At 39.3% G+C, this 14,297-nt stretch overlaps 1 pseudogene; it reads left to right on the forward strand.

Annotated features, from left to right (window-relative positions):
• Nucleotides 1–3,811: 3,811 nt before the first annotated feature.
• On the forward strand, nucleotides 3,812–3,967 carry LOC148043889 (U2 spliceosomal RNA; annotated as a pseudogene).
• Nucleotides 3,968–14,297: the final 10,330 nt, after the last annotated feature.

Consider the following 14,297-nt stretch of genomic DNA (forward strand, 5'->3'; position numbering starts at 1 on the left):
CATTGCACCCCCATATGGAGTTCCCTCATTTATATCATTAGATAATGGACCTGAGTTTGTACATCAAGTAACTCAGACATTAGCAATTAGGGACCCATTGGAGATTTCATTGTTCCTTTCATCCTCAATCAGGAGGCAGATCAGAAAGAATGAACAGAACAGAAGGAAAAGATGACAAAGGTGTGTCTTGAAAACCACCTTAAATGGGTGGATGCGTTACCACTGACAGTGGTCTGTGTGATGCACTCCATGAAAGGAAATTAGGTTATCTCCTTTTGAAATGATGTTTGGAAAAACCCCAGTTATAAGTACTAACTTGAAAAATCATATATGGGAGCTAGGTCAAATAGGGGCCTCATGGGTGAACCAAATGGTGGGAGAATTAAAGAAGCAAATACAAGAAATCCAACAATACTGTGTGCACCTCAGTCCACCATTCCTGAGCACCTCTAGTCATAATATTCAGGTGGGGAACAAAGTATGGGTAAAACACTGGAAAGGAGAGAATTTGAAACCTAGGTGGAAGGGCCCATATACTGTGGTCATGTGTTCTCCACTTGCAGTAAGAATGTTGGAATCCAAGTCTTGGATTCACTGGGCTCAAGTTAAACCAGCTGCTTATGAGTATTGGGAGGCAGATCAGGGTGAAGCCCGAACTCTAGTGGTATGCTTGAAGAAGCACCCCCTATAACTGCCTTACCGGCAATGAGCAGACAACAATTGGGGCAGAAGAGGCCTTACTGTGTCACTCCGGAAGCTGACCCTCTACGTATGGCTGAAGACTTGGATGAGAAAAACAACTTTTAGGATGAGAAGAGAAGAGTGTCTTGAGTAAGCTAAATATAGTTCAGGGAATGGAAGTCCGACCATACATAGCCATAAGTGCAGTGGGTCTGGCTTTAGTGAGTCTGGTCACCCTGGTTGTGATTTGTTGTATTAGCTATTTATTCTTCTGGCATCGCCCCCATCCCAGAGAGGCAGATGCTGCGAAAGAATTTATTGACTATGGCAGTGGACAGTATGAATCTTCTGGGGACACTTATGTTTGAGGAACCCTTGGAGTGGGTCCTCTGTAGCACAGTAGGAGTCTTGGGACTGTGGGCATTATATTTAGCAAATAAGATTTGGTTTTGTGGATCGCCCAAAACTGACATTGCCCTTTCCCAAATCATGCCTAACTCCATCCCCCTTCCTGACATGGAAATTCCATTAAGTCAGTTAAAGGAATTATAACGGGGTAGGCCCCTCTAAATGTCAAGTATGGGTTTTCTGTGGCTTTGGTTGTTATTTACCAGTGGCCTGCTGGGTGATAAGACTCTGAACAGCAGTTCCCAGTATTGTAAGAATGGCCAATTAACTCCTTTTAACCCTGAAAGAGGCTCCAGGGGTGTTGAGAATCCGAAAGAACAGGACAAGATCAGAGCCCGGAGTATGGGGCTCCTGGAGATGATGGACAAGGGGTTGGAGCAAGCTCTCTCCCACCACCAGCATCTCATCTCTCAATGGGGACAGTACCCTGAACCTAAACCAACCCCAAGCTCTACGGACAAATGCCCAACAATCCAGGTAAAACATAGGGTGGAACAAAGGGAGAACGGGCCTCTGCGACAATTAAGAGAAGGGAACTATATGTTGAGAATACTGGAACTAGGTCAGAGTCTAATTAATCAATCTGACCCTACACTAGGACTTTAATATTTTGCAAATTCGTCGAGTGTATTTGGCTGAAGTTAATTCCTTGACTTTATTATGCATTATTATTATTATACAATTGTATCACAGCGGCCAGTTGTTTCACCAGATTTGGCATTGGTTACTAGTCGGGCCCCACCCAGGGGCCTAGGACGTCATAACGTATTTTTGTAATATGCATGCAGATCCAAGCAGTGCGGCTTTTTGCATTTGACTGATGGTGATTTTGTCAATTTTTAACTGTTTTAAATGTAATTCCAGTGCTTTTGGAATAGCACCCAGTGTGCCAATTACCACTGGAATTACCACTGCTGGTTTGTGCCATAGTCGTTGAATTTCAATTTTTAAGTCCTGGTATTTTGCAATTTTTTCATGTTCCTTCTCGGCGACCCTGCTATCACCTGGTATTGCGATGTCTACGATTGTGACCTTATTTTTCTCAACCAGTGTGATGTCTGGTGTATTATGCGCCAGTATTTTGTCCGTTTGTATATGAAAATCCCACAAGATCTTGACCATCTGATTTTCGGTGACTTTTTCAGGCTGATGTTTCCACCACTTTGTTGCTGTTTTAATATTATAATTTTTGCACAAATTCCAATGGATCATTTGTGCTACTGAATTGTGCCACAATTTATAATCAGTCTGCGTGATTTTTTTACAGCAGCTGAGTATGTGATCAACAGTTTCATCAGCTTCTTTGCAAAGTCTGCATTTGGCATCATCAGAGGATTTTTCAATTTTGGCCTTAATGGCATTTGTGCGGATAGCTTGTTCTTGCGCAGCCAGGATTAGTGACTCTGTTTCTTTCTTTAATGTACCTGTTGTTAACCATAACCAAGTTTGTTTACTGTCCACTTTATCTTTTTTTTTTTCAGAAATTGGCCATGCAGTGCTTTGTTCTGCCAACTCTCCATTCTTGATTTTATCACATCTTTTCTGTATTCTTGTTTCGTCTGTTGGGCCTTCAGTAGATTTTTGTTCTTTACTTCGATTAATAGATGTTCTTGACTTTCTTTTAAATAATCAGCCAGTGCATGTTTTTCTTCTTCAACTGTTTGCTTCACTTGTAATAATCCTCTGCCACCTGATTTTCGGGGCAGGTACAGTCTATCAGTATCACCATGTGGATGTAAACTGTAGTGTATTGTCATTAGTTTCCTGGTTTTTCGGTCCAAAATGTCCAAACCAGCTTGTGTCCAGTTAACTATACCAGCTGTGTATCTTATAACTGGTATTGCCCAGGTATTTATGGCCTTGATTGTATTTCCACCATTCAATTTAGATTTCAAAATTTTCCTAACTCTGTTGGTGTACTCTCGCCTGACAATAGTTTTTACTTCTCCATGCTTGATGTTATCCAACTGCAGAATACCTAAGTATTTGTAGGCTTCATTTTCGTTGCATTTAATTAGTTGGCCATTGGGCATTTCAATTCCCTCACATGCAGTGATTTTGCCTCTTTTTATGGATACAGTGGTGCATTTTTCCATGCCAAACTGCATTGAAATATCGGTGCTGAATACTCGGACTGTGCTTGTCAATGATTGGATTTCTATTTCTGATTATTATTATTATTATTATTATTATTATTATTATTATTATTTTGATGTTTGTAGTCTACATGGGCTTATTCAAGTAATCACAGACCAACACATATAGGGTGCCATGCTCTGCATGTTAGGCTTTTGTTGTGTTTACCACTAGTTTCTATTCTGAACAGCTTACTTCCTGCTCCCTAAAGCATTCATAGGGCAAATAATGCAGTCAGGATCGCATACCCAAATCTTATGCACCTAGATCAGGGCTGTCAAACCCCTGGCCCACAGGCCGTATGCGTTAAGTGCTCGCCATGCCCACACCCAGTTTAGCAAGGGGGGGAAGTCCTGATACGTCATGTGATGCCACCATGATGACGTGACTTTGACCTAGATGGATTCTGGACACTTCTGGATTTTCTGAATAGTCTTGCATGCATTCCATTGGCAACAGAAGGAGACTTGGGCCCTTGATATGATTGTTTCTATGTGGCCTCTCCCCATTACCTTCTTTTAGATTATTCTTGATACCTGACAAGATGTTTGGATTGAAAGTTTGAACCATTGTAATAAGGGAGGTGATCGCTTCTCGGCCTTTTGGCTAAGATCAAGTGTAGTATAAGGGAGGTGATGCATTATTACTTCTCTAATCTTATTGTGTCAATGAATTGTCATCTGTCTACCCTGTTAGAGCCTAGTTTAGAGCAACCAATTCTATTTTAACATATGTATCTTTTAGAGTAACATAAATATCTTCTCCCAGATGCAATGACTATTTAATGGCACTTTGCTGATAAAGTCACACAAATTCACCAAATAATGATTCTTCTTGGACAGAGTCTAGTCTGTTGTAGTGATTGGGTTAATGGCCAATGACCTGCCATATTATCTTGAACTCCTCCTGACATGAGGACTCCAATGAAGTGGATATAGATTCATTTTTCTGGGAACAGTGACAGATTAGATCAAGGAGATGACCAACGCCTTGCTTCAGGATGGCATTTTGTTCAGCAGCCTTGAAAAAGTCTCTCTCTGGATCTTTCTGTTTATGACAACTATTTCCTTATCTCTAATCTCCCATGTTCAGTGAATGGCTATACATTTCCATAAATAAAATGAAGCATCTTAACTTTTTCAGTTAGCGTTTGGTTATGATATGGTATTTGTTCCTTTCTTTTTTGGATCATTTTTGGCTCTTCTAACCCTTTTATTAAATCATTTTCTTAAGATAAACTGTTTTTTAGATTAAATACTCTTTCTCATAAACAAAACAAAAGCACTAACCCATTTTATTATGTACCTTCTCCAATATAAACATATTTTCTACTTAATAAATCTTTGCTAGCCCATACAATACTTAAAATTGAGTAAGAGGAAATGTCTTAATCAAATTTATTGTTCGGTCTCCCCGCAGGCTTCACTTGGCCATTACTAAAACTAGAAGCCTTACTGCCTTCAAGGATAAAGTTTCCTGTAAATATGTTTATTGCACAGGTGTCTGGGGAGGACATTTAATGAATGACGATATGCTGCAAATACTATCACTCACAGTCTGGGTGAAATGTAATGCAAGCAAATAAAAGTAGGTTTAAGGCATGACATCATCACATGTGTCTTCACCTGGACATAAATTTAGTATGCTGCATATGCCAATGGTGCATTACCTTAACTAATAAGGTGATTAGATAAATCCATCAATTAATTGGTATTAATCTACAAGCTCTCCTTATAACAGAAGTCAGATTTTATTCTTGTTTCTCTTTGTCCACTTATGCAGTGTAACAGGATGAGATACTAATAATTTTGAGTGGGAAGGACAATTAACATCTTTGCATTGTTACATTATCAAAATTATTTCATATTTGCTTTTGCCTAGAAATATCCCTTTCATTTCCTTTTTAAAAGACCCTATATGCCTCAGTGTTTTTTCTTATTTAAAGAACAGACACTCAAATATTTCAATATGCCTATCACATTCATGCTGAAGTTGAAGTAATATAGCATTTTGATATGCCAAGCACATGGAACAATATCAGAAAAAAAATAAAGATATGCAGTTATGCTTTTGAAGGTAGCCTAGCAGTTACTTTAAAGAGAGAAAATGCAGTATTTCTCCTTGGAAAGAATGACATGTCAAGTTTTGATTACAGTGAGTGACAGCACCCAGCAGTGCAAAAAGTCAAATAGGGACAGCCCTTGATACAAAAAAGAAAAAATGAAAGAAGCTGCTGGTGCTCCACTTTTAGGAGCAGCTGTCATGGAGCTGAAGGAGAAATATGATGGAGGGACAAAAAGCAATTACAGCTTGTTTTTTCCACTCTGGAGCATAGGCAAAACATAATCAGAATAGCAATTGACCCTGTGGAAAAGGAAGGTAGAGTACATACATCCTTTTTCTTCTCTAGTTGAAATAAATTCAAATAAAAGAGTGACAGTAAAGCTTTGAAATATTTAACATTCCCTCAACTTGCATAGGACTTTCAAGATCTATCCAACTGTGCAGCACAAGTTAAGATAAAGTGACAACAGTGGGACACAGCACTAGTGTAGCTTTCAAGCAAGCACAAAAAACAAAAATGGTCAGATATAAAGATTTTCTTCATAAAACATCCAAAATTACCAATTGTTTTTTTAAAAACTGTAGGTAACTAATCTGTCAAAATTAAATCATGTTGCTTCTTTCAAATCTTAATGCTGTTCAATAGTTGGCATAACCAAGGAAAGAAGCAACGTAGAACTAAGAAGAAATTTCCTAAGGTGAGAGCAATCAATCAGTGGAATGGCTTACCTGCAGAAGTTATGGGTGCTCCACAGGGGTGGGTTTCTCGCCCCGTTCCAACCGGTTCGGTTGGAACGGGGCCGGCGGCGTCCTCGTGCACGCGCGCAGTGCACGCATGCATATTAGCGCCTGTGCGATGCTCCAGCTGCTCCTGGAGGATCGCGCAGGCGCTGTATGCGTTCTGCGCATGCGTGGAAGTGCAGAACTCGTCAAAACCGAGTAAGAAACGCGGGTGGGTGTGTGGATCCTTCGGCGTTCCCGGAAGTTACTTACTTCCGGGTTCGCCGACCAACCGGTTCGCGGGGACCACCGAGAACCGCCTGAAACCCACCCCTGGTGCTCCATCACTGGAGGCTTTCAAAAGAGATTGGACAATCATTTGTCTGAAATGGCATAGGGTCTCTTGCTCAAGCAGGAGGTTGTACTAGAAGATCTCTGAGGTCTCTTCCAACTCTATTATTCTATGTAACTTCTATACCTTACTTATTTGAGTTTCTTTTATTATGAAACAAGTTACAAGGTTTTCAAGTTTGGAATAGTGATGCTTTCAAGTTTGGAATAATGATGCTGAAGGCTCAAAAGGGATCAACAGTTAAAATGTAATTCTGCATATGTTTTATCAGAAGAAACTCAATCAAAGTGCTGAATAAATATGCATATAATTGAGCTGCAATTGGCCAAAGCCTAGGTGACTATAGAATTCATTACATCTAAGAAAACATAGTATCGTGGGAAACTATTCAGAATTAATCTGTTCCAGCCAAAGCAACAAAACAATTGGTCATTCTGGCAGGAATGATGAGGTTACAAGGCAGCCTTATAAATGCCCTCAAAATATTACTGAATAGCTATATTTCTGATTAAATGCTAATAATTTATTATGAACTTTTTCTTGAAATACATACAATTTTGGACTCTGGTGCTGCATTAGACCTGATATCCCCTGGTGCTGCATTAGATTTGGTATCAATTACTAAAAAAACCTCCTTAAATTCAGAAAGTTCTTATTTCTAGGCCACAGTTGAAATACTTGGGAATAATTATAATATTTCTCTCATGGTACCTAAAATGACTGGAATATAAACCTTGCACTGAAAAACAAGGCAAACATATGAAAACAATTCCAAAAATAATAACATTGGAAACATTAGCTTGTCAAAAGAAAAACTTACCCAGCTTAGAGTATTAGTTTACTATATGTCACCTTGAACACAAATTAATCAAGGAGATTAGTTGAACTGCCATTAATACCTATCATATTCCCAATTGTATAGATAGCTATTTTATTTCTTCTAGGATCTGCCAACTTCCTCTCTTGGTTTAGTATCTTTGTCTGATGACAATGACCACATCTAGAAAACTACCCATCATTTCCTATTTCCCAGATCATTCGATTTGCATGCCTGGAGGGCACTGTAGAAAATTTAAATGGATAGTAGTTTCTCAGCTGAAGTCACTAGACAAACCTGGGACTTATCATGAGCCACTTTGCTTGGTAGACATTAAGTTTGGTGAATAGTAGTATAGATGCTTCCAAGTTTGAACTTGGATTTTAAGAGAAGGAAGGGAAAAGGTCAGGTTGTGATCCTTTACAGGAAAACTACAGCCTACAACAACATGTTGTCCAACTACAACTCTCAGCATTCATCACTATTTGTCATCTTGTCTGAGATGGGTGGAATACATAGTTTAGCAGCTTCTGAAACCATATGTTTCTGCTCAAAATATAATATAAATAAACTATCCATAATCAAGATGAAAGTCAGTTGATTATGAAGTCACTTGGATGAAATGCAGTATACAGGTGAAACTCAAAAAAATAGAATATCGTGCAAAAGTGCATTTATTTCAGTAATGCAACTTAAAAGGTGAAACTAATATATGAGATAGGACTCATTACATGCAAAGCAAGATAGTTCAAGCTGTGATTTGTCATAATTGTGATGATTATGGCTTACAGCTCATGAAAACCCCAAATCCACAATCTCAGAAAACTAGAATATTACATGCAATCAATAAAACAAGGATTGTAAATAGAACAATATTGGACTATGAAAGGTATAAGCATGCATATGTACTCAGTACTTGGTTTGGGCCCCTTTTGCAGCAATTACTGCCTCAATGTGGTATGGCATGGAAGCTATCAGCCTGTGGCATTGCTGAGGTGTTATGGAAGACCAGGATGCTTCAACAGCGGCCTTCAGCTCTTCTGCATTGTTCGGTCTAATGTCTCTCATCTTTCTCTTGGCAATGCCCCATAGACTCTCTATGGGGTTCAGGTTGCTGGCCAATCAAGCACAGTAATCCCATGGTCTTTGAACCAGGTTTTGGTGCTTTGGGCAGTATGGGCAGGTGCCAAGTCCTGCTGGAAAATGAAGTCAGCATCCCCATAAAGCTCGTCTGCGGAAGGAAGCATGAAGTGCTCCCAAATCTCCTGGTAGATGGCTGCGTTGACCATGGACTTAATTTTTTGAGTTTCACCTGTAGAAATGTGATAAATTCCCAAAACAGAAGTTGAGCAAGCCTGTTGTTCAAAGCTATCCTGTTATGTTAAAGCAGGGTTTGCTGAGGAATTCTGGGAATTGAAGTCTACAAGTCTTAAAGTTGCCACATTTGGAAATACCCATGTTACAGGAAAAAAAGTATTTTTAAAATTTTTCCAACAAATCTAATTTTGGGTTGTTGAATAGTTAAAGAACAGAGTCACAATCTCATCAGGGCAGCAGAACATTATAAATCAAGATTTATTCCTAGCTGATCTAACAGCATTTTTTTTTCTTTTCCTTTGTTTTTTTAATCTCTATGCTTCCAATCTGTCATATTTGACCATATAATGGAATTGCTAGCATTTGGCTAAAAGAAAATGAGCTAAATTACATCTATATCACACAATATTCATGATACAACTCATTCGGGTTCTTTAAAGTAAGTGACATTTTCAGATAGAAGCACAACTTCTCCAACTTTAGCATAGTTTTTGAATGAAAGAAAATATCCACACTATTTAAGCAAAGCTAGAAACAACCCCCCCAAAAAACATGGACATGTTCTTATAATTTATTTAATTTTATTCATAATTCATAAACTGTATGTAACAAATTCCCTGCTGGTGCTCTCTTGGTTAACTCTTACTAACCTGAGCAGAGAGAAACTTGTTCTTTTGCCTGATAATTTCAGTTCTGGTACTTACCAAAGCAGCTTGGGTGTTCAAGCCTGAAGTGCATTTATGCTGTTGGAACCATTATCACTACTCAATTTGACAAAAAATCAGGCGGGGGGAGAATGCAGGTTCCAGACTTCAAGAGGCCGAGCCGTGAGAGCCAAGGACACTTCAGCAGGTGTTTGCCAAGATCAGAGACTTTTTCTCATAACAATACAATGACGTTCAATTGGACAATATGACCTGCACCTATAGGGGGAGGGGAAAAGATATACTGCAATTATTTGGGTTTGCACAGGAATTAGGTAGAGCTGGTTTTGCCTTCATCAGTGGCAAAAGGATATACTCAATAAATTTTTGCCTTCAGACATCGAAGACTCTCAAAGGTGCTTGCTTTGGTTGAGTTTGTCAGTCAGAACGTTGACACTGGTGCCCTCATCCAACTGCCATGTTTATCCTCAGCTGTATGTGTCACACAAATGATTAAAATATTAAAATAAAGGTTTTCATTTTCTCATGAAGTAACTGTGAGGGTTCTAGGGTTGACAGTAACACTGTACTGATCTCTCTGAATATCTATTTGTTATTTAATACTTTTAAAAAATAGATTTTTAATATCCTTCAAAACATTAGAGAATGGGTTTCCCTGCCCTGCTCTTTGGAAAAGATCATCTTCAAATCAAGTTTCAGTTCTACCCTAGTTATATGACTCCCACCATTTTTAGTATCAGCTGATTACCTGAGAGACCACTTGAAGGCAGCTCATAAGACAGTCAGTTTTAAACTGTAGTAATAGTAGATTAAAAACACACATACTGTATATATTTTAAAAATTAAAGCTAAATTGGGTTTCCTGCTGCTGTTACATACTACTACCAGACCAACAGTGATTTTCTTAATTCAAAAAAGGATCTTGGAGTCTTGATTCAGCTAAGAATAGACTAAAAGTTCACTAAAATGGATTTCAGTATTTTTATACTAAATAAAAAAGAGATATAAAAGATATTTTAAAAAGTGAGTAGCAAAGAGAAAAAGACAATTAATGTGGTGTGACCTGGAAACTATATACCAGGGGTGGGTTGCTCCTGGTTCTAACTGGTATGGTACAAGAGGTTCCTCAAATCTACCATATGTTTTAGAACCCGTTTCACCAGTGGGACAGTACCGGAACGCCTGCCCCGACCCCCTCACTCGTTCCCCTCGCCAGTCTTGTTACCGCTCGTTCGCTCGTTCGCCCTGCCTGTTCCCTCACTGCTCACTCACTCCCCCTGCCCGTCCGCACTATGCTAGCCCTGCCCACCGTTCACTGATTGGATGGCTCACCAATCGCTCCACTCGCCTCTAAGAGCCTGATTAAAACCCTGTTGCAAACAGCCCACTTGCCTCTTTTCCCAAACAGCTGTCACATCATTGCTTGCTGATCGGGTCCTCGCTTCGCTTCACCTTCCCTGCTGCTATTGCTGCTTCCCTCAGGTAAGCAACTAAGTGCGAGTGGTGGCAGTGGGAGCCTATGATACACGAGCCCAGGGCCTTTGCAAAAGCCATGGGCTGGCGTACACCGTGTGGCCGAAAGAGGGGCCGGGCAGCAGGAGGCTAGAGTATGCCAGCCAGCAGCTTTCGTGAAGGAAGGCCTTCCTTCACGAAAGCCAAAAGCCGTGGGCTGGCATACATCGCATGGCCAAAAGGAGGTGGGGGGAGGCGGCAGGAAGCCAGCTGGAGCGGCCTGTCACGTCGCTGCACTCTGGGTGAGTCTGTGGGTCCTTTGGGGCCTTTGTTCCAGCTGATCCCCGAGCTCACTTACACTGCAGGTCGGTATGGCACTCGGCTTTGTCTTTCCTGTCTTTAGGGTTAGGGAAAAAAACTGGTTTCAACTGCAGTCTTTTGGGGGGAAATTGTTATTCTTTTGGTGTTTTCCTGGTGCTATCATAGTTTGTGTGTGTGTGTGTGTGTGTGTGTGTGTGTGTGTGTGTGTGTGTGTGTAATGTCCCACAGTTATGTACACATAAATAATGATCAAGTACTAATAATATTTCCTTATACATTTTAGTGACCTTTCCTTACATAATTGGTGTTTTCTTTCATACTTTTAGATTTCTAATTTCTGTTTCTGTTAGTTAGCAATTGATAAAACAAATCTCACGTGAAAAAGTATTTACTTGATTTTAATTGTCAATTTATTCATTCCTGCACATTCTAATATTTATTCATTTTCATATCTTTGTTTCTCCACTGTTGTGCAAACACAATTCCAGCAGCTGTTAACATGTGGAAAATTAAATATGTATTGTATTCCCTTTGAAATATCCAACAAAATATTACTGGTTTTAAATCCATATCTTGCTTTACCATTGCTTCTAACCATGACACCACTAACTCTTGAATAGCTACTTGGTCTGTCCTAAGTACTGAACCTACAGTAATTCATGTATTCCTGTTTTTTGAACTGAGGAATAAACTTCAGAAAAAGAAATCTTTATTGCTCTGTGAATCTACCTATGACATTCATTCTTGATCTAACTTCTTAGATGAAAAACTATATCTTTCCTGTTTGTTGAGGGACATCCTTCCTGAAAAGACTGTACATTGTTGGGTGAAAACAGAGGTCCCTTCTGTTACCTGTAGTGTAGTCCTCAGCTTACAACCACAATCGAGCCCAATATTGTTTTATTTCTTCTGCAGTTAGTATTATTTAACAGGATGAAGAGGCAACAGAGTATGACCTCTAGGACAGTCATCTTTCATATGTAAGTAGCTGTTTTATTGCGGTGTGTGCTTGTTTCATCCTAATGCACTGCATGCAAGTGAAGAGTTCATTTCTGTGTCTCTTCTTTGTGCAGGGCATTCATTGGAGAAAGTGTGATCAGTGATCTAGAAGACCAGCAAGGACAGTCATCCTTCCTCTGTAAGTAGCTGTCTTTATTGCTCTGTGTGCTTTTTTCATCCTAATGCAGTGCATGCAATTAAAGAGTTCATTTCTGTGTCTCTTCTTTGTGCAGGCCATTCATTGGAGTCAGTGATATTGAAGACTTGAAAGCTCAGTCACCTTCCTTCTGTAAGTAGCTCATTTATTGTTTTGTGTACTTATTTTAATCTTATTTAAGTAGTAAGTGCACAAAATAATAAATTTCCTTTTTTATATCTTCTTTTTGTAGATCATTCATTGGGGCAAACAATTCAGTGACATCGTCTTGTCCACTCCCACCCGGTCACATGACTGCCAAGCCACTCCCACCTGGTCACATGACTGCCAAGCCACTCCCACCTGGTCACATAGCCAGCAAGCCACTCCCAGCCAGTCACATGGCTGGCAAGTCACTCCCACAAAGCAGGCCATACCTACCGAAGAGGTTCTAAAAATTTTGTAACCCACCACTGCTATATACATACTAATTAAGTGACTTCAATATTTTTTTAAAAAAAAATATGTGAAACAAAGCAAAGGAGATTTCCCATTTCATATATTTAATAGTGACTAGAGACATTTGTATTTAAAAAGTGAACACATTCAATGTTGCTCATACTATCAAATATTATTCATTGGAATTAAAGTAATATAAGTTTCCAGCAGTTTCCCCGAGCCACTGAAATGCCGAAGAGACTTGAGACGAGGCTTACAAAAAGTATCAGTTTTTATTTATGGCCATAGTAAAAGCTGGGTCACAAAATTATGTCCAAAACATACAAACAAATGCATGTAAGCAATAGCCACACCCTCCAAGAGTGGGTCAGAATATTATATACATTTTAGGCAGATAGAAACAAAGTTTATTCTATCAGAGACAAAGATTCGTTACCAATGTGATCTTTAAAGTGTTCTTTTGTTCAAGCTCCTGTCTCGGTCTACCTTATCTGTGGAGGATTCCTATAGCCTTGTGTAGGGGGTGGCAGCCCCCCTTTGCCACGTTGTTTTTTGGCAGAATGCTTTAAGGATTTATGAGCCAGCAAAACTCCCTAGTTTGGTTTCTTTATCAATGTAGTCTGCTATTCCCGTGTAACAATTTCTTCTATTACCTTGGTTCCTTTATCTATGCAGCCTGCTATTCCCATGTAACAATTTCTTCTACTAGCTTTCAAGAATGTGCCAAGCTTTGAAGCCAAGAATGGAAGCTAAACACAGCAGTCAAATAACATTTGCAGTAATGGCATCCAGTATTAAGGTTACAATTTGCTAGGGTAGAAAACAACTAATTTCTGACAGTATACAATAATATAAGCAGAAGCCAATATTGATTCATATACTCCTTCAGTAATAACATGAACTATTCAGAGCTGTCAATTCAGATCTAAATAGTATATAGACAAAATGCCTGCTAAGGCCAATTAGGATTTTGTGTTTATTACCTTTTATTTTAATGAACCATTGTCATGTTTGGTTTTGTTACCATATTTAAACTCCCAGCTTAGAACCATCAAATGTGACCAAATTTATCAATGAGGCAAAAAGACAGAAGGAATTAGAATGCTTCAAGACACACAATTAGTTTGGGAAGTTAATTATAAACATTATAATCTGCATATGCAAATACCAGATGTATTTGCCACTGGAGACTTGAACTGCTTTCTGCTTTCTGTTTCCTCGTGACTGGAGAATCCCAAAAGCTTGTTTTATCAAAAAAAATATGTTATTAAGACAAATTACTAAGTGAAAACTGGAATGCATTTTGTAAATATGTCTGCCATTGTTCTAAGAATCACTTATTGTGACCAGTTGTACCTGGAAAAGAAGAAATGTACCCAAAATCAGCATTCAATAAATAAACATGTCAGGTATCTGTTCTGACCCCCTCCTCCGTCCAGTAATGAATGCCAAGACAAGCTTAACTGGAATGTACTTTAATTAGCAAAACACCAAGACCTCGGTGGCTGAAAGCCAAGCATAACAAACAGATAAGAACCTTGGCAGCAACTCAGACAAACTCAGGCAGCAATAAACACAGATAAGGCTTGGCAGCAATCCAGCCTGCCAAGCACACAGTACTGTCCTCCGACATTCACTCCTGCGTTGACTTCTACAAAGAGGGCCATGTGCACAAGTAGCTTTTATAGTCTGGAGAGAAGCTAATGACCACCAGCTGAGTACAATCACCTCCTGTAATTGTGTAATTGTTCCTGACGCCTAGTAGCTCTT

This window comes from Thamnophis sirtalis, unplaced genomic scaffold (assembly GCF_051295495.1).
Source record: "Thamnophis sirtalis isolate CommonGarterSnake01/CBP01778 unplaced genomic scaffold, rThaSir2_p1.2 scaffold_10, whole genome shotgun sequence".
Lineage (NCBI taxonomy): Eukaryota > Metazoa > Chordata > Lepidosauria > Squamata > Natricidae > Thamnophis > Thamnophis sirtalis.